This window comes from Lonchura striata, chromosome 1 (assembly GCF_050655825.1).
Source record: "Lonchura striata isolate lonStrDom1 chromosome 1, ASM5065582v1, whole genome shotgun sequence".
NCBI classification, from domain to species: Eukaryota; Metazoa; Chordata; class Aves; order Passeriformes; family Estrildidae; genus Lonchura; species Lonchura striata.
This window is the reverse complement of record NC_140703.1, coordinates 7,979,804-8,007,407: the sequence shown is the minus strand read 5'-3', so window position 1 is coordinate 8,007,407 and position 27,604 is coordinate 7,979,804. Positions and strand designations below refer to the sequence as shown.

General features: G+C 35.4%; 1 long non-coding RNA gene across 1 annotated transcript in view; it reads left to right on the top strand.

Moving 5' to 3' along the window:
* The window catches only part of LOC146768581 (uncharacterized), a 31,937-nt gene extending 9,439 nt beyond the window's left edge, over positions 1–22,498 (top strand). The window contains exon 2 of the long non-coding RNA XR_014958633.1: positions 18,262–22,498. This is a non-coding gene — a long non-coding RNA (uncharacterized LOC146768581). The remainder of the gene's footprint in view (positions 1–18,261) is intronic.
* The last annotated feature ends 5,106 nt before the right edge of the window (positions 22,499–27,604 follow it).

Below are 27,604 nucleotides of genomic sequence, written 5' to 3'. Positions count from 1 at the left end.
CCTAATTGTGACCATTCAGTGCCCAAAAGGAGCCCACAGGAAAGATGAGGAGAGATGATTTACAAGGGCCTGGACAATGGGGAATGCCTTCAAACTGAGAGCAAGTTTACGTTAGATATATAGAAAAAATTCTTCCCTGTGAGGGTAGAGAGGCACTGGCACAGGTTGCTAAGAGAAGCTGTGGCTGCCCCATCCCTGGAAGTGTTCAAAGCCAGGTGGGATGAGGCTCTGAATTATCTGATCTACAGGAAGGTGTCCCTGCCCATGGCAGAGGGTTGGAACAAAATAATCTTAAAGATTCCTTTCAATCCAAACCACTCTATTATCTTATGATTCTATTTTTTTTTTTTTTTGATAGCAAATATTCTACTACAATGGAGTTAAGACAGTTAAATATCGTATCAAAATTACTTTTATGTTCACAGATAGAGTGATCTGTGTGCATCAGTAGCAAGACTACCCTACCCCATGCAATGTTAAGAAGTTTTGTTATTGTGACAAGTTAAAACTAAAAATATATTGTTCAATACTATGCTTTATTTATAAATACATTAATCTATCCATATAAATACTTTTTCCTTTCTGTGATTTATTAAGCTTATTCAGTAATTAGATATTAACATAAGAAATGCAAAAGCATAACATTGTTTTAGAAAACTATTCATAATGTAAATAGGATTAACTCCTGTGCCTAGATTTACTCCACAGTAAGTACAAAGGATCTTCTCTAAGTGCTTTTCAACCAGAGTCATAGGGAAAGCATCTTGCCTTACCTGTTAGAGAAGTTACCTTTGTCCACACTCTGTGAGAATGCTTCTTTTCTATGTCAAAGGCATCTTGTCCTATGCTAATTAAATAGCCAGCGAGAAAGAAGCTGGTTATCCCTTATCTCACACTGTGCCACTGTGCCCTCAAAACGGCATTCAACTTCTGCTTGTATATTGAGAATGTTCACAATAAATATACCCAAATTCTGTAATCTATAAGGGAGGTTTTTGTAAGGACATCCTCAACACCAATGTGCTTCAACATTTAAATTCCTGACTGGAATTTTACCTCTCAATACTTCCAAGGTCAGGGTCTGAGGGGCAGCTGATCCATAAATGCATCTCAGAAGTTGATGCTCAGCAGGTGGCATGTAACCAGAAGGCTGAAAATTAGACAGGCTTAGACACATTTGTACAGCACAATAACTGGAAGGAGTCTAAATCTACTAGAAACATTTTAATGTTGACACTGTTATCAGTAAGAGCTAAAGAAAGCCTTGCACAGTAACCCTCCCTTAATGCTGTAAAGGCACAAGGATAAACAGCTTTGTAGGAAAAAAAAATTAAAACTAACATAAAGCAAAGAAAACATACCTCTGGGTGGTAATTCTTCCCAAGAAGAGGTCATTCCCAGCAAGAATGTAACAATAGAAATCATATTTTGCTCACAAAGAAAACTTGCCTGTGGCTATTACTTTCTGTAAGTAGGTTTTATGAAATATAAATGCCATGGTGAGAATCCTAAGAGACTGAGAAACTTGTGAGTAACCGTCCATTCAGTCTTGCCTTGAAAGCCATTCCTTTAAGCAGAGGAGGCAGAAAATGAGTCAATAAAATCTCAGTATGTGACATTTAATCTCTGCCACAGACCTCAATCTTGAGATCACTTACAACTCTTTTTTTCCTGATGAGTTACTAGAATAGCTTTGCAGAAATATCTTCTTACTTCTTTGGTACTGGGAAAGTAATCCTGTGCTAGCATCACATGGGCTGATGTCCTGGAATATCTCTAAAAACATCAGAAACTTGTTGCATAGCAGCACTCTGCTACTTACCACTTCAGAATGATTGGCTAGGTTGGACTTCAAATGATTCAGCAATAAACTCCATGCTGTAATTCCAGTTACATTTTTTTTCACAGCTTTTTACAAGTTAGTGAAAATGTGATTAATTTCAAACATAAGAAAATATTTGCTGTGAGACTTGGGTATTTTCTATTTCAGTGGGAAGGGAGTTTTCTTTCACAGGAAGGGAAGACCTGATTATGGCTTTGCCAAGCAGAAGGATAATTATTGTCTGAGTAACTTCAAAGAGACACCAGCATCTCCAAAACAGAAGAAGGCAAACAAAATGCAGTGTCAGGAAGAACTAACCAGGTTATTTATATAAATAAATAGTAATTAATGTGGTGAAAAGTTTGTACAATCTGATTTATAACATGGATGGATTTGGGACATAATGGGACTAAGGTTTCCCAAGATTAATAGTGTGTTTCAAAAACAGAATTTTCAGCTAGAAGTGCTCTGATCAGAGACCTGGTCTGCCAGGTGAATTGTGTAGATGGAAAAAATTAGAGCTGATGATGATACACATTTCTCTCTTATGCTGCAAGTTTTCATCTATTTTATTTTTACCTTGATAAAACCCTGAAAAACAGGATACTGGATGTTCTTGTAAATAGTGACCACGCCTGTAAATCAAAAAATGTGTTGTTAACATATTTAACATTTCCCCATTGTAGTTTTAGCCCTTGTCATCCAGCAGCCTCTGAAACAACTTGCAGGTACTTTCCAGGAGTCAATGCACGAGCAAAGGAGGTTTTGTCACTGGACATCCTGATGTGAACATTCTATTTCAGAAGTTAGGGGAGTTAAATTGTAAAGAGACAGGACTTTGAACTTTGTCTGAGCCAGCACTGCAAAGAACAAAATATTTTATTAGTGAAGATGTGGCTTCAGAGACTGGATTTCGAATATGTGTTTGTCAGGGTATTGAAAAACTTACAAGGTGTTTTTCCACCTATCCTCACTAGCCCTTTGGAAAGCTGCTGTCTCAGTGATGGCAAAGTGAACATAAGCATGGAATGCTCTGTTACATATGCAAAGCAGGAGGGGTGCCAGCTTTACCCTGAGAGTCTGAAAAGCCCATGTCCCAGTTGAATAACACAGCAGGATTTGTACCAGTTAATCTGCTTAATAGTTTATTCCCTGTGACATTAGGCATTCTAAAGTTTCAGAGGAGGGTTTTTGACAAATTCTACCCACAACACACAGGTCAGAGAGATGTGTTTCACTTTACACATTTATTTATCTAATCCAAAACATTTAAGCATCCTAATCCAGCACACTTTGGCATTCTCCTGCTGTTAGTGTAAAGAAAGGGAAACTCAAATAATATAATAGAGCATCTATTAAATCTTTAAAATGCATACACAAAATTTTGATTGTACAGGTACACTCTATTCACAGAGGATACATTCACTTGTTTCTCTCAAATCTCAATGCTGAAAATTCTTGTCACATGATTTAACTTCAAAACTCATTAAAGATTGTGGAAACTGATCTGCATCCATAGACAACTTTCCAAATTAGTGTTATTATGTACTTTAGCTCATTGCTTTGTTGGAGATTTTAATTTGCTTTTGGTTTTATTTATTTGGTTGGGTTCTGTGCGGTTTTTTTGGAGGGGTGAGAGTGGCATTGTGAAGGCAAATAACAACCAGTGAGAGATCTTGGTGCTGTGATTTTGTATGGAGTGAACATGATATAATATTAGCTGTTTCATCATTGCAGTACCCTATGGAGGTGAATACTTTTTTAGATCTGCATTTAAATTTCAATCTGTCTTGGACATATCCAAGTATAATAAAAAAGACTAGAACATTTGACAAATATGAATGTTATTTCATTAATTTTTATAACTTTAGAAAAGTCCCATGAATGTAAAAAAGGTCCTTATATATCCTTTTTTGAGACAGGCCATCACTAGAAATAACATAATGATGTTAATTTTCTAATCACTGTCGCATATGTATAAAGCATAGCAATTGACAGTTTCAGCAATTTCAGTAGAAATATGTGTCAATTAAAATCACTTGGTATGTATGAGAAACTGAAACTCATATTATAGCACTTGCAAAAATTTAATGTCATCTTAATTGCCCTGGTGAATTTGAAAAATATAATCTGTTCTGTACTTAAAAATTATAACATTTATTTAACTCATTAGAAGATTTTATTTTTTTTAAAGATTACTTTTAGGTGGAAAGTACCATAAAAAAATTCTTTCTACACATACTTAAGAGTTACAAAGATCTGGCATTGCACAACAATTAAGTTCTAGAGTGCTTCAGTGGTGTTGCACTTGATGTGCAAAGGAGATTTATGTTACTACAAAGAATCTTTGATTGCATTTTACCACTGGTAAGCATAAGATTTCTTGGGGTTTCCTTCCACAGAGACAGCATTTCTCCTTTTGAAACAGAAACTGTTTTTAAGAGTCAGTGAAATAAGACTGTTAGGAAAACTGCGATGGTCAAGCTTCGCTTGAAAGAAAATGCCTGTTTTCAGGTTACTTCAATGGAAATAATGAACAATCTAAGCACCAAAAAGGCATACAAAAGAGTAGTTTTGATGTTTCTTTTGTCAACTGAAAACCAGAAATGGCAGGATAAGAGGATCAGAAAGACAGACATGTTACAAAGATTAGTTTTGCAGAATATTATGCTGTCTACAGCGTGAAATTAGGAACTAAAAGACAAATCCTATTTGTCTCACTCAGAGAAGTTGCTTTCAATCAATAAAGTCACATTAGTGTTCAGACTTTCAGGATCATGTGTTCTACTTACACTGCTGAGCAGCTGAAATGAATAGCTGAAATGCCAACTGAGCACTCACAAGACTTATTGGCTTCACATTGAGTTGTAAGTGCTTGTCGTTTCCCAGATTCAGATCTTTCATGCATAAAGCTCCCAAAAAAATCAATGCTTTCTATGTGTCTGGACCACAAGAAACTTCACACTACTATCTTTGACTCGTGCCTGTAGATATTCCTGGTTTTATTATGGAGAAGGCAACTATTCACACTCCACAGCCCCAGATTTTTCAGTCCAGGTAACTTCTTGGGCACAGTGTAGCTTTCCTACCTGCTCAGATGGTTTTAAGTCCTGTGTTAAAATGGGATGGGCAATGATTAGTGCAGCTCAGAGACAAAGAATTTGAAAACCAACCCCTTTGTCCTGCACTATAAATACTCACAGAGACACAACACACATTAAGATCTGCTCAAAACTGAAAAGAAAAAAATAAATTCATTTCCATAATATCAGGGCTTATAGGCAGGCAAGACTGTTTGAATAAAGAATGACATCCTAGATCATGGAGATTATTTTTCTGAGTTAATTGACACTATTCCACATTATTCCACACTAGAACATACACTAGAACACTCCAGCCCAGAGCCTCTGCAGAAGGGAACAGGACATGTTGTTCAAGCTGCAAGTTACTGCCAGGACTAATAACACTTCATTTTTTCAGCTGCAGAAGACATGGAACTCTATTACTTTTTAAAAGTGAAAAGTACATGTGCTGAGGTTTTGCCCTTCCACCCCTCATGGGGGAAAGAAGTAGAATGGAGGCATCTCAGGCCACATTCCTTCTGTGCAATTTACTGTGCATGTTAAGAAAACACCCAGCTTTGTGTAGTGGGAATTCTCTTAAGTAAAATGTATTGCACTGTTTCCAGTTCAAATGAAACCTCATTATTGTCTATTTTATTTCATATCTACTTAACAAAATATTCTGAGCACACAGCCAAATCTTAAATTGCAAAAGAGATCAGAGATTGATGTAGGCAAAATGTTTTTAGAATAAAGCAGTGCTTGACTCCCCATCCAAGACCAGTACATGTAGCATTCATTTTAAAATGAAGCAAAATTACAGCATTAAAACGACAGGAAAATACCCCAGAGCTGTGGTTTGAAAAAACTGAGAACTCTCACAGAGAACATCAGTTCACATCAGATCAGTGTGAGTTAACAGGGAACATAATGCTGAACATAACCAGAAACATCTGAAAGTGAATCCCATTTCAGCAATAGCTGTTTCTAATAGGAAAAGGAGGATTGAGAAAGACAACCCTTATTAAGTGGCCTAATATCTTAATACTGTGGCCTATTAGTTTTCTGACATCTACCCACTGCAGTTCTATTCCACTGTTTCTAAAACACTGGGGGTTTTAAGGTGCTGACCTGGTGTTGCATAATTTAAACTGCTGTAGTGAATATTCACCTGACCCTGCTGCTGTCAGAGTCCAGCAGGCTGAAATTTCCATACAAAACAAGAAATACTGTACAAGACATCTCTGTTCTTAAAGTTAAAAATTTTTTATCAGGCCAAATTTGTGTGTAGCAGATAGCTATAGAATGGTTGTAGAGGTGATATTTAATGTCTGTATTATTTTGTTTCTTATATTTCAGTATCGAATTATTAAACATTACAAAAATGTAATTTGTTTTCATTTATGATAGCAAAAATGAGCTGAGAAAGTACTACTTCTTGAATCAGTTTTGATCAAGAAATTTTATTTATGAAATTAAAAACTATAATGGAAACTTACTTAACCCAGTTGAAGAAAATATTTTCTTTTTTCCTGACATAAATCTGTACTTTAACATCAGTAATATGGTATGTGAAGGGTTTTCTTCTGTCACAGAAATTTTGTATAGTCCAGAGAATTACTTAATAATAGTAACATTTTCAAAGTAAAAACTGGAAGATTTTTTTCTTTTAATTAAATTTAATCTGTTTTTTCTGGTCTTGTCCCAAAAGTATTCTAATGGAATGAGTCCGTGTAGTATAGAGGGTTTAGCTAGCACGCCCACTAAAGTGATGCCACTAAAACCACAGTGCAATATTTTCAAGTACTTAAAATCAGGAAAGGAGAAAAATGTTCCTTTATTATATTTATTATAACAGACAAAAGTAGATGTTAATTATAGCTATCTGGATGAAAATATTTATACTATGATCTAACTACACAAAATACATTCTTAATCCAGAGCTTTTTTCCCCAAAGTCAGTTCATGAACGTCAACTCAAATCAGGGGCTAGTCCTAGGGAAGTTCACTGCTATTTTAAAACATTACTGAACTTTGTTTAGTTTCACATTTATTTTCTCATGACTTGACCTAACTCTTCCAGAGCTTCATTGTGGAAGTTATTTATTTAAAAACTGTATCTTCAAAATATATCTACCTGTCTCAAACCCAAATAACAAGTTATTTTATTCATCAGCTGTACATCCTGATGAACCTTGTTCTGTACCATAACAAATATACAGCAGACTCCCTGGTAATTGTTGTTTCATCACTTGTGTATTTCTAGTGAAAAAACTCAATAATACTTCAATGCAGAAAATATGAATTTCCCTCAGTTGTTTAAAGATATGAGGTCCTCTGAAATTTCACTTTGGGAATTATTGTTGTGAATATGGCATCTTTGTCTCCATAGCATCAGATAGCTGAGAGTGGATTCCCTGATCTCTAAAGCCCTTTTGGTGTTTTGAAATGCTAAATGCTGGAGGAATTGTGCCAAGTCTGATTGGTTCTCCAGTTTGTCCTTTGTAAACTCACTCCTGTTTTGCTATTAGACTCTCATGCTGAGCAGCAAAGAGGCTCTCAGGGTGTAATGCAACATTGCTCTTTGAATTGCAGAGGGAGATACTGGGAAAATTCCTATTAATCAGCTCCCAAATCAGCACTTTCCTTGTTTCTACTGGTGTGCTTTCCTCTTATCTTGTAATTTATTTTCCTGCATCTTTATTGTCAATCAGTTATCCATATTGGGATCATAAATCAAATACTTCAAAAGACTGCAAGTTCTCAGGCTTTTTATAAATTTTTATTTATAGAAAAAACTTGAATGTGCATTATTGTGCAGGATCAGGTGTATCCACAGATAAGTTTTTATCCTTTATTTTTTGTTTTGTTTTCTACATTGAGCAAATATTTACAGACACCTTTTAGAAAATTGTAGATGGTCTCAATACATAATAAAATAAAAAGGACAACGCTGGAACTCTGGTCTCTAATCCAACTTGCACCAGATTGTTTTCAAAATGGAATTTTTAATCAAAGCCCTTCAGAATGCTTTCAAAATTATGTCTCCTTGAAAATATTAGCTCTAGCTTAATCTGTCCAAAGACTCTAAACTGACTATTTCTTGCATGTTTTAAAGCTACTTTATGCTGTTCATCTCCTTAGCCTTGGCCAACATACAACATATACCAACAGTGACAGTGCTTTCCAAGCACCAACCTGTATCGACAGCCTGGGAAACTCTTCAAATTCTTACCTTGGAAACACCACCGATTCCAACTTCCAGAGCTATCCTTGGTCCTGATATAGTAAATACTCAACAGCTTGGGCAGGCTCAAATGTTAAACTCTGAAACATCAGGTTTAAGCCTAGCGTGTTAACTCCTGATAAAACAACCAACCAATCAACAATAAAAATACACAAACCAAACACAAAACAAAAAACCTCTCACAAACAAGCAGAAAAAAACCTCCAAACCCCACAAAAAGCCCCCAACCAACCAAGGAAAAAATAGAAAACAACCCCAAAAATCTTAACCCAAGTCCAAAGTTTATTCAAAATTCAGAAATCTTTGCTACTCCACAGCAGCCATTCAATCAGGTTATTCAGGCAGATGCCAGCCAAAAATCCCTTTTCCACGTTCATATCACATGGCAATTCCATGGCAACTTCAATCACCCATCTCTGCCAGACTGAACCACTAATTCTGCATTTAGAACAAGCTGATTTTTCCTGTACAGAGACATAAACGTGTGTGTCTATGGAGGGAGATGGGGGAACTGAAAGAGAGATGACTTACTGGGATCATGTCAAGTAGACAGGATGATGTGATTTCAAAGCAGATAATTATTAAATTTATGTCTTTAGGCCATGCTTTAGTTTTGTGCAGGTGGATAGGTTGTTAATTCCTATTATCAGGCAGCAGAAAAGGTGCTTTTTAGAAAGGTTAAGGTGAGCCCAGAAAGACTGATGAAAATCACATTCTATATGTCTGGAAGGTCATTTTGGAAAGAGTAACAAGATAACTCTGTCTTGTAACATTAGAGCTATAATAAAGCACTCTCTGTATCTAAAAATCCACTTTATAAGCCCTGCAGACAGGCACAAAGTTTCCACTAGTGATTCTGAGTTTAAGGCTCAACTGTCCTTGCCTTTTGTTTTATTAGTGCATTCTGCAGCTGGAGTGTAAAATAGTCCCTGATGCCAGAACTGAAACAGGTCGCTGAAATCAGAGCAGCTCTCTGATTCTGAGGGTCATCCCATGGCTCAGTTGGAGCAGTGTTGCCATGGAGAAGCTGCTTTTTTTTTTTTTTTTTAATTAAATGAGGCTTTTTTTTTGTTCTTTTCCCTTTAAAATATATTGTGAAATTCAAGAAAAACTCATTAAAATAATTTAGTATGATTAGGCTGACACCAGTGTCCCCCATCTCTGGTTCTAGATTTCTCTGCCTTATGTACACATAGTTTTGATGGACATCTTCAGATAAAGCTCCTTTAATTCCCCTAATTTACTGCCCAACCACTGAGCTGTCATGTAAATTACTCTCTTCAACGAGAAGAACTGAATGAGAGATGGAGAGCCTGGGTTTCTACCTTCTGTTACTATTCATTTGAAAGATCTTTCTGTTAAAAAAAACCCTGAAATTAATAGTCCCAATTGATACACATATCTATTTCAATAACGTTAACTAGTCTTATTATTTCAAATAAGACTAGTAAGGAAACTTTAAAGCAGCCCGTGCCATTAAGTTCTGTAAAGCATTTCCTGACAGTATGGAGAGGAATTACAGATAAACACTTAATAATTTGAAACTGGCTATAGTTTAGTCTAACAGTGTTCTGTCCATGGGACTTGGATAGATACTTTTTGACAAGGTATTCTCTGTTGTGTGGTTCAGGAACTTTTTGCATCAGAATAATGAAAATGTGCTCAGCTGGAAATAAACATCTCCATATGGTGAATTTTTTGTGTTGGTCCATGTTTTACTAGAAATTTTGCTGCCATAATAAAGCATACACTTGAACAAGACAGAAAACAAAACAAAACAAACCCCCCCAAAAAACCAAAAAGACACCCAAAAAAAGCCAAAAAAAAAAACCAAACAAACAAACCCAGAAACAACTACAAAAGCCTCAATATTTTAACCTTTTTCACAAAATTTGTGAACAAAAACAAAACTAATTACCTATATTATGTGGAACTTGACATTAGCATTCACAAGGGAATGGGAAAAATCCACAGATTTCTATGAAATTCAGCTTCATGTACTTATGGAAGTGACTTTTCAGAACTGATAAAAGCCAGTGCTAAGTGTTTTTGAAAATTCCAACAGAACACATCTTGTGTACCAATAAGTAAATGTCTAGCAAAAAGGCTTGAAACATAGAAATTACTGTAATGTGAAATAGAGAAACCAGAGGCTGAATATTTCAAGTTACCTGGCATTCTGAACCAAAGAAAACTCAAAGATTAATTTGATGCACAAATTCTAGAAGGATGACATTTTAAACAACATTTTTTTATTTTCCCCTCACCCCCAATTTTGAGTGAATATTGTACAATCCTAGAATTCAGAACAAATGCACATAATTATTAAGAGCTAAGAGCTATCATGAAGGTCCTGGATCCCACAGGATTTTTTTTAAAAAAATATTTCTAGATTTTTTATTTAACTTTTGGTTGATGGATCTCTGTAAATAGTTTCTTACTTAATTTCCTGTATCAGAAGTTTTGGAAGTAATTTTTGACATTTAAAAAATTAAAGTTTAAAATCCTTAATTAAAAAAGATCCCCAGAACATTAACACCATGTTTTATTGTTTTATATTTCCCAAAAATAGTATTTTCTTTAAACATATATAGTACTCACCCATCCTCACTTGGAGATATCTTTCCTGTTCTCCTTTCCCCTCCAAACTCAAACATGATAAAACATGACAATTAAATTAGACTTCTCAACAATATAGCTTTAGTGGTGAATGTCAAAATATAACTAAAATTTTAAAAATAATCTCTAATTTTATCTCCTTTTATATTGAATAATTTAATCTAACTTGGTTGCAAAACATTTTATTGACTCTTTCATAAAGAGAAATGCTTAATTAAATTAAATTTGACATTCAAATAGCAAGTCAGGCTATTTTCTGAATGCAGTAGCACTAAGTAGCACTAAGAAGTCTGGGAAAGACCAGAACAGACTCCATTTGTATGACAGCAGCAAAAACTAGTTTCTACTAATACTTCTATTACAGCAAACAAGAAAGATAAAGAAAATGTTAGAGGCAGTCTGAAAGGGAGGAATTGATGCTCTCGGAAATTATGATTAAGTGATTTTAGGAAAAAAGGTATTTGTCAAATGAACAAATTATATTCTGTGCATCATTCTAGTGCACAAAATAGAGTAAAAGATTCCAATTCTGATGTATCTGTGCTTTTGTCAAGCTACAGTTAGCTCAGCAAATATTTGAGGACCATTTCAGTATAAGGGTAAAGGCAGATGCTTTGTGAAAAGCAGTGTGTCAGCAGATTTCTAATTTGGAGCAAAAACTAAGAGGAAAGAACAGATGGAGTAGAAGACTTACAGTGGTTATAGTGCACAAAATGTAATTTATATTTAAACAATTAAACATTTTGAATGGACTTCCTTAATTAACTTCCAGTGCACAGCAGTAAGTACTGTAGGAGGAGTTATCAGTAGTTTCCTGTGATTTATGAGCTGTGTATGAAAAGGTAATATTCAGAGAGTGGCATTGCAATAGCTACGTGTGTGTGTGAGGATAACACTGGCTACACTTCGAAAGAATGAGTAAAAGTGATCTATTAATTCTTGGAGACAGCTCATTGTTCTTTGTGCATAATTTAATTAAACTACATCCAAATATAATGGAAATCTTGCTAATTGGCTCTAGGAACTTGCTGAGCAAGACTTACACCCTATTGTTAACATTTGGGTTATTTCCTTTGAATACTTTTTCTGAGCACGGGGTCTACAGAGCAGCTGCATTTGGATTTCTTTGTGGGTTCCTCAAAGGGCCAAGAGCTGCATCAGGGGTACAGATAGATTACCTCCATAAGTATTATCCTTCTTGACAGCTTTTGCAAGAATGTACTTCCACAGTTACAAAACTCAGACAAAGCACTGTTAATCACATGCCAGATGTTTTATGGTCCTTGTCCACTGCTTCTTTTCCGTGCTGCTTTGGGAGTGTCACCTTTCCTGGTTCCTGGTACTGCCTGGATGGCCCATCTGTCAGATTTTGGGATGTAATAACTGCTTCATCTAAACCTCTCTGAGACTCTCTGTACTAAACATTTCTCAAACTACATCAGGGAAGGTATAGGTTGGATATTAGGGAAAAAAAAAATTCACCAAAAGAATAATAAAGTACTGGAATTGTCTTCCCAGAGAGGTGGTGGAATCACCATCTCTGGATGTGTTTAAAAAAAGACTGGACATGGCACTTGGTGCTACAGTCTAGTTGAGGTGTTAGGACATAGGTTGGACTTGATGATCTTAGAGGTCTCTTTCAACCTCATTGTTCTGTGATTCTGTGATTCTGTGATTCTGTGATTCTGTGATTCTGTGGTTCTGTGGTTCTGTGGTTCTGTGAATGTCAGTCTCTCTGCTGCTCCACCTAGTCCTTCTTCCTCTCATTGTTTAACTGATGAGTTTCATCTTGAGACAAAATCCTTCTTGTTCCTCAGTGTTTCAAATGCCACCAGAATCAGCTGCTTACAGTCTCAACCCCAGCTTAGTGTCTACAGGTTGTGCATCCTCCTCCCCAAATGGCTTCATGGACACAATACCCTGAGACAAAAGTCTAAGCTCTGTAGGGAAAAAATGCTGAATTGCACCTTTGAGGATGGAGCAGCAGAAACTGACTTTTTTTGGGGGTAAAGAATAAGTTATGCTCTCCCTGAGTCAGTTGTGGAAAATTGAAAATACAGAATCAGCTACAGCCTAAGCTAGAACATTTGCCATGTCATTCGCATTCATATAACAGCCAGTACATCCTTCTTAGAGCTATTGGAAAGAACTGAGTGGAATTTCGGACTGAAAAGAGTTAAAAAACAGATTTGAAGAAAAAAGAAAGAATGACAAAAAAGGCAATAAAGAATTTCACTGAAACCTTAAGTGCCCAATGGGATGTAGTCAATTATTGCTGTTCTGGTAGTCTCCTTTCTGCTTTTCCTCTACTCTAGCCTGGAAACCAGTGGCATCTACACATCTATACATGCATAGATGCATGTATAAAAGTGAAACCATTTTACACACACACACACACACACACACACACACACACACACACACACAAAATATAGCATTATATAAGATTGTATAATGTGGCATTATAATCTGTATTATGATGACTTAAATATCTTTTCTTATATGTTTCTATTCATATCTTGCATTTAGATTATAACCAAGCTTCAAGGGTGGTGGGCCAGGAAAAATGCAATGAACACTGGGTCAAAGACAAGAAATGAAAATTTCTTTTTAATAACAATTAAATGCAAGTACATGTGTATATTGTTCAGGATATCTGGAGATGTGAATAGTGGCCACATTCCAATTTCAGCAGCAGCTCCTTGTTTTAATCATGGTCTTGTCTATAACACATCTTCACCCATACTGTCTATCACACACATTTCTAGGCACCTTAAATTAGTAGTCTAAATATTATTCTACTAATATGTCAAGGTTACATTCCCACAGTGATTAGTAGTGAGCTCTAATGATGAATAAACTTTTACTGATTGGTGTTTAGAGCTGTGGGAACAGTGGTGTCATTCTGTACTTAGATTTTCAAAACATCAGTTATCTTTTTGTGCCTGCACTTTTGGTGGTCCTAGTTCCCAATGCCAGTTCTCACTGAATGGGCTCCAAGCTGCAGTTCCTTGTCAACAAACATTTTATTCAAATAGTCTAATAACAACCACATTCATGTTGCAGGATCCTGGAGTATTTGACTGGGGAAAAAAATATTGATCTGTGAGAAGATAGATGCACATGAGGTTATTTGCTTATATTAATATATTTTAGTTATTGGTACATTCTCAAAATTGGTTCAGAGCAATCAGTTCCCTCTTCCAATATAATCTGTTCACATTACTGTCATGAGTCCAACCAAGCTGTACACTCCTGAACCTGCCTCATCTCATTTCCACTGGCCCCTTGATAAAGGAATGTATTTTGAAATGCTCTAGGCTTCTGATGTTTGGTATCTATTAAATTTTTTTTTTTAATTACTAGTCATGAATAGTTTTATTGCAATACACAAATATGTTTCCATAAATATAAAAACTTCTTTAAAGTGATAAAAACATTTGCATTTTCCACAATACAATAATTATGTGTATACAATACAAATATTTTTTGTATACAATACAGATATTATTTGCATTATATGTATACAATACAAGTATTATTGGAACACTGCACATAGTAAAATTCTTAAGAATCAACTTCTGATTTCTCAAAATCCAACTCAACATCTATATTTACCTTTCCATATACATATTCTGAAGTGGTGATGAGAATCCTGATTTTGCATTTGATATGTAGAGTAAAATTCCCATTTTTATGGATTTATTCATTTGTTACAGGCATCCTTGAGTTCTCCAGGTTGCAGGAGTCAGTGGGAAATGAATGCCCTACAACCTCTTGTTCAGCCAGACTGACAGCAAGAGCTTGTGCTGGAAACATTTCCAGCAACTGGAGCAACATGTTCAGCTTTAAACTTCATGGGGAGAGCAGGAAGAGGGATCATAAAGGGTAATTGGTTTCTCCCTTAAATGTGTATTCAATTACACAGTCGACTACTACCAGCACAGAAACCTCTGTGTTTGATTAGGCATTTCTGAGATGCAGAATCCCTGCCAGGATGCTCTTCCTTTTATTGTGCCATGGAATAACCTGAACCTTTTTTCATAGTTGTCTTGTCCACTGATTACAAGTTTGATTCATGAAGATAAGGCTTCCTTTCTTCTCTTTCTTTTAATTTCTTCTTTCTTATTTTTTTAAAAATTTTCTTTTATTTTAAAAAATGGCATTAAATAACCAGAGATTCCTGCAGTTAGTACATACAGTTTTCTATTGATTTATTGTCATTTTTCCCCCTTTTTAACTGCAGAATTCTCTCATTACAACTTACTCAAAATATTACTTATACACAACACAATTGCATCTATTGTCAGACATTTTCAAATATCCAGAAGTACCACTTCTGTTTTTATCATCTTTACCCTAGGTTTCAATAAAATCCTATATTGTTTTTAAGTTTTTGTGCCCTAATTTGAAGACCTTCTACAGTGGACAAAGACCAGTATATCTCAGAATTTTGAATCCATTTTCTCCTTAGAATTCTTAAGGTAAGGGCAATACTTATATTGTTATCTAGTATATAATGCAATTCAAAGTATTTTGATGCTATGTCTTTAAGCAACTGAGGCTGGTGACTGAGGAAAAGATGTTGAAGTTTTATTTGAGATGATCAGTGTTTCTGAGCAATTGGGTTTATAGAAATCTGTATTTTGTGGTGATTTTAGGAGCTTTTAAAAATCATATTATAATAAAACCTATTGCCTTTGGATAAAAAAAAAATTAGTAGAAAAGGCTTATGGTTATTCTCCTCTGCCTATGGGGTATGAGCAATGGAGTGAGTGCTGATGAGGTATCTAGGGATGAGACCCAGGGAATTCTTCAGATAAGCACACACTGCTCCCAGAGTTTAGTGCTAGACCATTTTACACAGCTTGAAGGCAAAGGAAGTCTGTCCATCTCACAAGTCACTTAGGAATGCTTTCCACTTCAGTGAAAATGGTTGTGTTTGTGAGAAAGCATAACTTCAAAACACCCCCCCCCCCCCCCCCCCCAAACAGCAACAACAAAGTCTAGTTTTGTTAAGCTCTTTGTAGCTAAATAAATGTGATTGCACTATAAAATTCTTAGGCAGGCTTGGGTTTGTTTGAAGACCATTCTTGAAATCCATCCATATTTCTTGATGTACACATAATGTAATTTCTTATCTGGTACTTTGAATGTTTCAGGGACACAAAATCAATTTTTTCGAAGTTGTAAAGGACAGAACATCAGACTTCAGCATACTTAAATGCTGTACAGTCCATTGGTGAAATTGCAATAAAACTAAACATCAAAATAAAACTTATATAAAAGTTAATAAGCTTAGCATGCAGGATACTTTCAAGCATTTAGAGAAATTGCATTACCAGAAGCCATGATCACTATAAAGCCAGTATCCTCATTAAAGACTTTGAGGAGGATATAAGCTTTTCCAAGCAGGTTTCCTCATTATAATTCTTGCAGTGTATGCGAGTAGCTTAAACATTTGCCTTATCACAGAAAAGCAGTAAAAACTTTAAAGTCTACATTTGATACTACCAGGGATTTACATGGTACCAGAACATCATTACTTGGTGTGAAAGACCAATAGCCTGAGTGAGGAAATCAATTGACTTTCTCAGATTTTTATGCATCCAGGATTGTCATGGGGAGTTGTTAGCTATGCACCATTTATTTTCTTTCGAAACCTGATGTTGTGCATTGGGTCTGGCTGGGTTGGAATTCACATTAAGATGTGAATTCATTCACATCATCCAACATTGTATTGGGGTTTGTGGATAAAGCAGTCTTACTAACTTGCCAAAATTCTAGATTTTGGGAGGACCCAAGTGTGGCCCTCCAGTACCTGAAGGGAGCCCACAAGAAAGATGAAGGCAGACGTTGTACAGGGGAGCCTTGAATGAAAGGACAAGGGGGAATGGCTTCAAACTGAGAGAGAGTAGGATTAGATTAGATATTGATAAGGAATTCTTTACTGTGAGGGTGGTGAGGGCCTGGCACAGGTTATCCAGAGATGCTGTGGATGTCCCATCCTGGGAGGGTTCAAGGCCAGGCTGGATGGAGCTCTGAGCAAACTGGGATCGTGGATGTTGATAAAGGAACAAGATGAATGTTCTGAAGGAATTAATGACCTTTAAGGTCCCTTCCAACCCAAACTACTCTACTATTTTATGATTTCTCCTACTGCTGGGTAGTGCCAAGACTTTCTCTTTTACCCACTCCACCCCCAGAGTTTTCTAGGAATGGGCAGATAATTGGGAGGGGACAAAGCCCAAAGGCACATGTCAGAATATTTGACATCATGCACAGGCAAAGGGAAAAGACAGAGGGGATGTAATTGTTTATGGTGTTTGTCTGGAAGGTGTGCTGAGACCATGCTTTCCAGGACATGGTTGGTCATCTGCCTGCTGATGTAGAGATGCACACATTGACACTGTTGGGATTGCTCAATTTTCCTGAAGAGAAGAAAATTTCTTTATTAGCATTGATGAATTAATAGGCCTTTCCAGGATGGTCATGGAGCTGGTTACATTTGTCTCTGGGACACACTGGCAGCATCTCAAAATTCTTCTTATTCAGAAGCTGAAGTTTTTGACTGTTAGTTCAAACTCCTGCATGATAATCTAGTTTGTATTGCCAAATATTTAACACCAATCTGTGCTTTGGACCTTGACTTCTTGTTACAATTCTTCAGCCTCTTATTTGATAATAACAACAAAGAAACTAAATTAATAAGCAAAGTTAACTTTTACCCAAACAAAATTTGTGGAGGCGTTTCATAAAAGAATCTATGAGATTGAATTTGTAATAGTAAATGCATCAGACTCCTTGGTGTCAGAAGAACTGACTTAAGAAAATGGATGATCATGTTTTTCTCTGAATAATCAAACTATTGTTATGGCCAAAAGAGAACACACACACACGCACACACACACACACACACACACACACACACACATATATATATGTGTGTGTGTGTGTGTGTGTGTGTGTGTGAAATTACAGTTTTGTTACAGCCCAATAACTGCTTTTACAGCCTAATAGTGAAATTATTACTCAACTTACAATAATAACAATACTCTTAAGTGAAATTGATACGGGACAAAATATTAAGAATTTTAAAAATCATTATACATTTAGAGCTACTAACCATAGCATATAGGTAAAACCTTACAGAAGGAAGGCCTTGTAAAGCCATGGCTCAGGCCTCTTACTTTGGTTAATAGGAAAGGACTAGGGGAAAGTAACACAGATGAATTAGAGGTAGAAAAGCAATTTATATAACAATTACGTGTTCACATTGTGGTGTATGGTGGTTTGGTTGAATTATGTTTGTTATGATTTAAAGCCAAATAACTGGAAAAGGCCTGCCTGCTTAAAAAAAGCTTGGTTTTTACAATAAAGCTGCTCTCCTTTGCACTGCCTGGGGACTCTGCATCGCTCTGCTTTGTACAAATAAAACCAACTTGTTTCCTCTGGTATTCAGCCAACCCTTCCAATGTCCCTCTGGGCACTGACCCTTCTGCCTTCCCCAGGGGTACCAGAGCCACTTGATGAAGCCAGGGGGAAAAGATGCAACATGAGGAGCATCCTTCTGCTCTGAGGAGAGGAGGAAGGATGAGGGAGGGAAGAGGCCACAGTCCCAGAGGAAGGAATGGTCTAAAGGTCACTGCGATGCCTGAAAAGCTAACAGCTATGATTCAGATTGGAGCAGAATAAATCTGGTTGTGGAACTGGGTTGCTGGTTTTATGTTTTTTGTGGTTTTTTTTTTGTTTTGTTTTGTTTTTTTTTTTGTTTTGTTTTGTTTTTTGTTTGTGTTTTCTTTTTTTGAGATTTTTTGTGGGGTTTTTATTTGTGTGTTTCTTTGGGTTTCTTTTTGGTTGTTTGGTTTTTTTTTTCATATTTCAAACATAAATTGAAGACAAAGTCTGTGGTAAAGACTTGTGGCTGAAGACTAACAGGCCCTAAGAGAGTACAAAATTCTTCACACAGTAAAGCCTAATGATATAAAAGGAACACAAATACAAGTCTATATTGGTGTTCTGATGAACTGAAATACCATCAAATGGGCTTGCTTTATCTTTGCAGCTATCTCGGAGAAAAATATCCAGGGAAAATTTACTCAGGAACAGCTGCTGTTATTTTAAATCTGGTTTTATCTAATCTTGAATTATTCTAAATGGCTTTCCATAAGGTAAATTTATTTGAATTAATGTTACCTCATATCTCATATTTCCTCTGGTACAGCAGAGTAAAAATTTGCCTTTTTTTTCTGACATTGAAGCAACATTTTGAAACAAAGCATTATTTATTGAATGCTCAAAGGCACAAAGTATTTTGGAATACAGATTAAAAAATGTATTCTGGCTACACCTCTGTAGAGTCTTCATGCTAGCTTCATCTATCTGACAGAGAAAAGAAAAATCAGTCAAAGCAAAAGCTGCAGAACCTCTTGCTGTCCCTTTGTCTTCCTCCCTCTGCAGATTTTTGCCTCTTCATCAGTGTTGTGCATACTTGGCAGGCTCTTCCTGCTTCTTCAAAACTCTGGTCTAGCCTCAAATGGGCAAAGTTTTACATCTCTTTTGGTCCCATTCCAACCTGAATGAAACAAGACAAATAAGGTTTATTCCCACTGATTATGGAGATATTATTTTCTTTGCTGGTTTGAGTGGTGACATTACAAAAGATTGACTTGCGTTTCCTCTAGATTGTGTCAATTGTTGTCTCTATTGTAGTTTTATCTGAAGAAAATAGTTAAATCACTATACCTATCTCCAAGAGATTCTTACAACATACATAAATATAATACAGGCATTTCAGAATTTACCATAATAGATTAAATTTGTTGTTTACTCTTGCCAGTAATAAAAAAATACTGTAAAATAATTTTGAGTTTGTGTTATCTTTTTGCCTCCAACAAGAAAACTGCAGCATACCCAGGCCCTTGCACAGAGATAGGCTTGACTAAGCATTTTAAACTTAATCTAAAGCCTTCTTTAGAGGATTTTGGGGTATAAAGAAACAACTACACCAACTCTTGAAAGAGAAGGTTTTTCTATCGCATTTAATCTCTGCCACCATTGTTTTAAAATGTAGCATTTTACTGATTATAGATCTACTTGTAACTGTTTGGGGGCTATTGTGTGAATAGGACTTTTGATAAATGGCTGTTTTATTTCCTCTGCAATCTAATTTATTGCTGAAATTTGAAGATTTAGAATTTCCGTTTATCTGGACAGGAATTAATTGACCCAGATCACCTCTGTTGCTCTGATGAAAAATATATTTATATATTTCCAATATATTTATGTATTTATTAGAGACAGCAAAAAGGTTCAATCGGAACAGATCAGACACATAATCTTCAGAAATTGTACATTACATGTTGATTCAAAATAATTCCCATTTCTTGAACTCTCTGAAGCAGAACTTCTTCCTTTGGAAACTGACAACTCCACAAAACCACTAAATTCTAGAAATTTCCCTTTTATCTGACATCTTTTAGTTTGCTTAGTTCCACAAAATATAAAGTGTCAGACCTTTGAATGTGAAGCCAAGAAAATATCTAACAACTTCAGTACCACAACAAAAATATTTTATAAAAATGAAAGCAATCAAAAGTCTCTCAAGTGACTCTATCTGTGGAAAACAAGTTTACTTCCTCAGAACTGGATGAGAGCTCCCAAATGTGAAGTCAAGCTCTCAGATTTTATGGCTCTTACTTCTAGAATTCTCATTAGAGGAAAGGCAATTCTATTCCACACTGAAATTTAGTTCTAAACTTCTGAACCATTGCACAATTTTGGCATGAGAAAAAGTGATTCTTTATTGGTGAGGCAGTAAAGAGGAAGGGTTTCTAGGTGATTACCCTGAATTAGGCTATTATGTTATATTAACCCAGTTTTCTAAAACAATGCTGCAAAACAGTGCAGTGGTCCTTTCACAGTAATATCATATAAATACAGAGTGACCATGGATCTCTAGTATTGAATCTTCCCTCTTTATGAAATATTGGTCTCCTATTCTTAAGTGTCAACCCTATTTGGATAGAATCTAGTGCATTTCATAAACTGGAAAGCAGCTCAGAGAAAAAAAAAAATGCGTGCTTAAGAGAAAGAATTAGAGGATGAAAAAAGAAAAAACACATTAAAAGAAAATCAAATGCCACTAAACCAAATCAGGTACTCATGGAAAGTAGAAGATCAAACCAAAAGCATAATGTCAGAAGTTTTTAATACATTGTGTTGCTTAGATCAGTAATTCTCCTATATATTTTTTGTGATTAAAATTAGTTACTAGTTATTAGTGTATTAGTTATTAGTGTACATAAGGAATACTCCTTTAAAATTATCTTAGTTGTCTTTTCACTGAAGGGCTGAGAAAGTTAGAATTCATAGAGATAGTTTGACGGCAATATGCCCAAACAATGTAGCTTATTGTTTGGAATTGTGGCACAAGGGGTTTGTATTGATTCAAGAAAGCAAATTGTAAGGTAGGCATAACTCCACAGCACTAAAAAAATAACCTCAGAGAAAGCTGTATGCTTTAACCAGCCTTAAAATAACTGTGATGATTATTTTTGTAGAGCTTGTTGGCTGCAGATGGGCACAGCCTGAAAACCTTCCTTTATGCAGCTAAAATTAAATAAGAGCAATCTGACCTTGAAAAAGAAAGACAAGACACAAGGGAGGGCAAAGGGCTCTTTCCTCCTCTATATTCTGCCAGAATGTGGAGGTCTGGCAACTTATACACCCTGTTTATAATGAGTTCCAAATCATTGACATAAAAAGAAGAAAATAATGCTTTAATATTCAGAATAAGATGAACATAGTAATGCTGCGAAGCCAAAATAGTTCTCCTTTTCTTATTCAGATGAAATGATAAATCTGAAATAGTTTGCTTTGGCTTTTTCTCCAACACACTGTCAAATTGACAGTTTCCTTTTAAGCATGCTGATTTTTACCCAAACTGTGTTTTCAAATGAACACTCTTCTTACCTTTTATGACAGAATCACAGAACCATAGAATATTCTGTGAGTTGGAAGAGACCCACAAGGATCACTGTGAGCAGCTCCTGGCCCTGCACAGGACCATCCCTACGAGTCACACCATGTGCCTGGTGCATTCTCCCAACACTTCTTGAATTATGTCAGGCTTAGTGCTTTCACCACTGCCCTGAGGATCCTGGTTTTCAATTATCCTTTCTGTATTTCCTAGGCAAGTGCCAATGAAAATTGTATTTTGGATGGTTTTGTTTGTTTGGTTGGTTGGTTCATTTGGGTTTCTATGTTTTATCCAAGTTTTTTGTAATTTATAATCTGATTTACATGTATGGAATGTTGGTTGGTTCATTTGGGTTTCTATGTTTTATCCAAGTTTTTTGTAATTTATAATCTAATTTACATGTATGGAATATGCCATTAATTAAAGTGCGCTATCTTTTTTTCCTCCAGCCTCTCTCCCCCAAATTCTAGAATTTATTTTTTAAAAGATTATGTAGAATAGGAATATTCCACTATCACTGTTTCCATGTTACACTAAGCATCATTAGCCAATGTATAATTTATTCAAGTTTGAGACCAAAGTAAATACAAGACTTCTGTCCAGGAAAATGCAATCTCTTTCTTTTTTTTTTTTTTTTTTTTTTTCTTTTATGCTTTTGTCATTATCAGCTACATATTGTAATTAATTACATTTCCTTTTTGATAAACCTGCATTCATGGTTCTCTTTATTGTTATATGTATAGTGAAATTAAATATAAGAATCAACATCTCCTTTGCCATCTCCTTGTGTTTTGCAAATAAAGATCATCTTCAATATAACTGTTGTAGCAAAAGTTGGATTAACTGCAGGGAAGAGTCTAATTAATTAGAATTTTAAAAGAAATATTGTCATGTTGCAAAAAGAGAATTTGGAAGACTTTCTGTGGATCCAGGATTTTACCCTTCAAATATCACAAAGAGTCATCCTAAGAATTGCTGGAACTAAAATGATGATCATAATGACAATATTAAGACAAAAGCCTACTCAAGTTTTCATAATTTTACAAACTGTATTAGAAGAAAACTCAAAATATCAATAGAAGTATGTTCTTGTGAAGGAAAATTCTTACATGTCCTTTGGTTCAGGGCAATACAGCTTGTGTTAAATTCTGGGGTTCATAAATACAGCAAAGTCAAGTAAAAATCATAGAACAAACTGGAACAAAAATCAAGGAAAACTAAATGAAACTAAGTGTTGCATGAACTACACCTGTCTACTAACAAACTATATCACGTGAATTAACAGAATATTGCCATAGAAAAACAAACATATAATTACATATAACAGCCAACTAGATCTTCAAAATATTTAATAGTAATAATAAAACCAACAACAACAATAAAAATATATTTTTTAAAAATCCTTATTTTTTATAGTGATGCATTTCCTGCATGAAAGGCTGCTTCCAATAAGTATTTGTTTCACTAAAAAATCCCATTTACAGTTATCAAGGCTGGTTTCTTCTCTAGAAAAGCCTCCATGAAACTTCAGCTGATTTGAGGCCATAAGCTACCCATGAGCCCATCTTATTAGCTGTAGGATTTGCTTTTGTCTGGCTAAACATTTTTGGTTTTCTGAATATCTGGGGTTTCTTACAGCAATTAATACAGCTTCCTACCAAAAACCCCCAAACCAAATCAACCATTTTAAACACCAATTTAGAGCTTCTTCCTTTAATTATGAGACTCTTTTTGGTCTATTTTTTAAAATTCTAAGATACCAGCCTTTTAATTACATTAGGCTGGCCCATAATTCAGCCTTTTAGACTTCTGCATTCTATGAAATTGTAAATACTCCCCTCTTCATCACTTTCTGAATTTAGAAATTCTCTTAAATACAGTGCAATAAAAGTTGTAATTTTGGCATCTGAATTTACATTCAGATATTTTTGTCTCTAGCAGATGTCACAGGGAAGTAAATCAAGACAGCTGGAAAAAAAGAATCAAGAGGAATTCATAAAGAATCCATTACCTGTAGTATTGCTATGACACATAAAAGTTCACACAAGGGGAAGAATGGTCTCAATTGACAAATGTAAAAATATTTTAGGCTTGAGGCACAATATAATTTTATATCTGTTTGCATCCTTAAAGCATTAAATATTAATGAAAATACATCTTTGTTGATGTGATAATTATTTCCATGATCCTTACTTGTGATCTTTATTCCTTGTCTCTCAAAACTATATTTTCATTGCTTAGTTTATTGTTCTCATTTTTGTATCCCTTTGTTGTACTTATTAAATTTCATATATGCCATAATTTCCATTGTGGAATATCTCATAATTATTCCAATGTGCTCACATGGGGTCCAGCCCTTTCTCTGTGTCATTGAAAGTTTAAATAGGCACTGTTGCTTCCTAGATTTGGAGCCAGTTTTCACATAAGAGGTGTGATGGCTGTGTTCAAAGTGCTCTTTGTGGTGAGGTTTGTGTTCATTTGGAAGTGGTTTCAGATGATTGCATTCCATCTTAAACACATTTTGCCTATCCCCATATACTGTCCATAGTCACAGTCTTATTAGAGAAATTGTGTTTAGCTGCCACCTATTTCAAAGCTGAGTAAGTTTATAATGAAGGAATGAAATGCTGAGTCTTTCCTAGATGAAATAAAGATTTTAGGTAGAAAGTCTGTATCAATTTCCCTGAGCTAAAATGGCTGAAAAAGAACATCTCAGCCTCCAGTAATAGATATTCTTGAGATTATTATAATGTATATCATCATACATTTACATAACCACATAGAAATGTCTGTCCACACCAAGTAAAACACACCCCTGTACACTTCCTTCTCTGCAGGATGTGGCTTAAATAGTAGTTAAGTGAAGTTTGCTCACAAATGTTCTCCCTCCAAAAATTTTCCTGTAGGAGTCTCCCAGCTTTTTTTTTTTTTTTTCTCCAATTTGAATTTAACTGGAGGCTTAAAAATGCCACAGTAACTGTCATAATGTTTATGTGTATCAGTGATGCTTGTAGTGCTGAAGTAATATATTAATGCAGAGAGGAAACTAAACAAGATGCTCAGCTTTTATCACAAGTTCTTCAAGAAATAATAGGTTTGCATCTCAGAATAATGACTAAGTAAAGAAACATTGGTTTGAGAACTCCTACCCATTCCCTGGTTTAGGCTGTGCTCCCACTTGCAGGTGTCTGCAACCTCCTGACAGGTTTCAATCCAGTTACAAGGAGTTAATTTGAACTTCAGTTACATACATCTTTAAAAGTAGTGGGGAAGTGAAATAAGTTACTTGTGGAGAAAAGTCATGGTTTTGCACCATAAGGTGCTCCCTTTAAAATGCCAGTCTTGGTGCCTTGGCTATGCTTTATCTTTGAACATTTTCAAGTGGTTCATTTGCACTGCTCCTACCCTTTCTGGCTGAATACACCCTCCTCTCTGTGATCAGCCAGCCAACATGCTAATGGAATGTAATTTGCACTGCACATAATTATCTGGATGGGAGACTCCCATGCTTGTGTTCTCTAATGGAGAGCAGGATTATGTAGCTTTATTATTCAAAGCAAATGGGAACACAAGTTACATGCTGTGTATCTGAAATGAATAGGGTCCACAGGTTCAGCCTGATGCTTATGAAGTGGCCTGCTATAGTTAACTCTTGTAAAATAGGATTTATAATGGGATCATTTAAAATAGGAACACCAATCTATCCCCATCTGTGGGACTCAGATTAAGTCAAAGGAAGAAACTGAAAGTTTCTATCCAGGTAGAGACCTGGGAAAGAGCTGGGAAAAAAATGTAAATAATTCTTTATCTCTCTTGTTTTTCACATTTTTTATAGTTAAGTTCTATCACTGTGCGTCTTCATTCCCGTCCTGCCTCGACAGTGACACCCATCTACCAGTAGCTATGAAAATATTTTTACATGGCAGACTGTTAGAACAGGAAAAACAAAGGCTCAGCAGTATACATTTAATCACATATCCTTTAATATGCCTAATGCAATAAGGCTTTAATAGTCAAGTCATTGTTTTTATAGTATTTCTTGATAGGGGAAATCTAAGAATGTACCCTAGTTTTTGCTGACTTGTCTACTTTGAACATATTGTCACAGAATTAATGAATTTTGTATATAATCAATCTCTGAAGAAGTCTCTTAAAAGAAATAGTTGCAAAATTAAACCAGAGTCAGACAGAAGGTTTTTTCATTTAATAATAATTTTGTTAGATGATATGCTGATAATATCTATCTTTGTTTGGTGTCCACATACACTCACAGACTAAAGTAAAAGTGGTGCTGGAAAAGTGGCCTTATTGGAAGTGGCCTTAAGGAAGACCTTGATGGGTTTTGATTTCTGTAAAAATATATTTTGTTTTATTTACATCTTTATACTTTTTTGGAGTCATACCCTAATCAAATGCACCTTAAACAAATGCAACTATTGGTATGAAGTGAAAACCTGTGTTGGGAATACTGAAAAAGTGTAAATATAGATTAGAACAGATATAAGGAAGAAAATATTCTAAGGGTGATAAGATGCTGGAACAGGTTGCCCAAATAACTTGTGAATGCCAAACCATTGGAGGACAGGTTGGATGGGGCTTCAAGCAACCTGGTCTAGTTGGAGATGCCCATTTCCAAAAGGGCAAGGAAAAAAGTTTGAAATTAATGTTTCATCATTCTTTTCCTTTAATTTGAAATATTCTGTATTTTTCCAAATTTTCAGTCAAAAGACAAAATCTGCAAAAGTCATATTATGCCAACATTATTACTATTATACACTCCAAAGTAAAATGACTTTTTGTAGGTCAGGGGAGAACCAGAACATAACTTACAGGTCACCAGAATGTAGTAAATCTCTGAGCAATGAACACCAAACAACACTCAGCTTCTTGCCTCATGGCCATTGTTTTCCTTTCTAAATATTAATCTCTATCAGAGCTGTGTTCCACCTTTTGTTTGAGGCAGTGGTGGTGCTAAAACGTGTACAACCCAATCACATAATTTCCTTATTTTCACCAGATTGTTAAGGTCTGTCTTGAAAAAGCATCTCAAAAAGAAAGGAAATGAGTTAAGAAAAATGGTTTGTAACACTGACTATAAACTTGCATCAAGAGATATGGCAACATAGGAAGAACTTGGTTTCTAGTTGGCTAACATCAAACTAATTATATGTTTATACCATAATTTTGTATTTTAGTCAATAAGAAAATTGTTCTTTTTCTACTTGTTTCAAGAGATGAAGAAAAGATTTCCCCTCTTCTTGCATGGTGTACAGGTATTTGCAGTGCAAACAATGCCTTGCCATGTACAGGATTAAACACTGAGAATCATACTGGAACTGCAAATCCTTTTATTAATTATGGAAGATGTCAGTGCAAAAGTGTGTTATAAATGAACATAATGACATTTTTGGAACGTTCATTACTACCGTTAATGTTGAGAGCCTACTATATGAATTTATCATATATAATAGCTGACTCTATCATAAATACAGTATTGAATGCTGAATTTATATCAGTCCTCTCCAGGCAGGAATTGTGCCATAATTGCATTACAGAATATATATGTTAACCTGGAAGGAGGCAAATCAAATTTATGTTTTAGTTAGTGAGAAGGTGAAGTATCTATTTGTTTATTTTATCAAAGTATTGTTAGAAATCACATTTTTATGCATGGTTACAAGTTTTCTGTTTGGTGTTTAACAGGTATAGATAATCCCTTTTGACAAGTACAAGAAGGAGTAAGTGCTTTAGAGAAAAGCATGTTTTTCAGCTAACAATATTCATATTTTTGCACAAGGAAGTCACAAGAGTTTTTATATGCTAAATACTACAATCACATTGATAAATAATCAGTCCCTGCAACTAATCACATT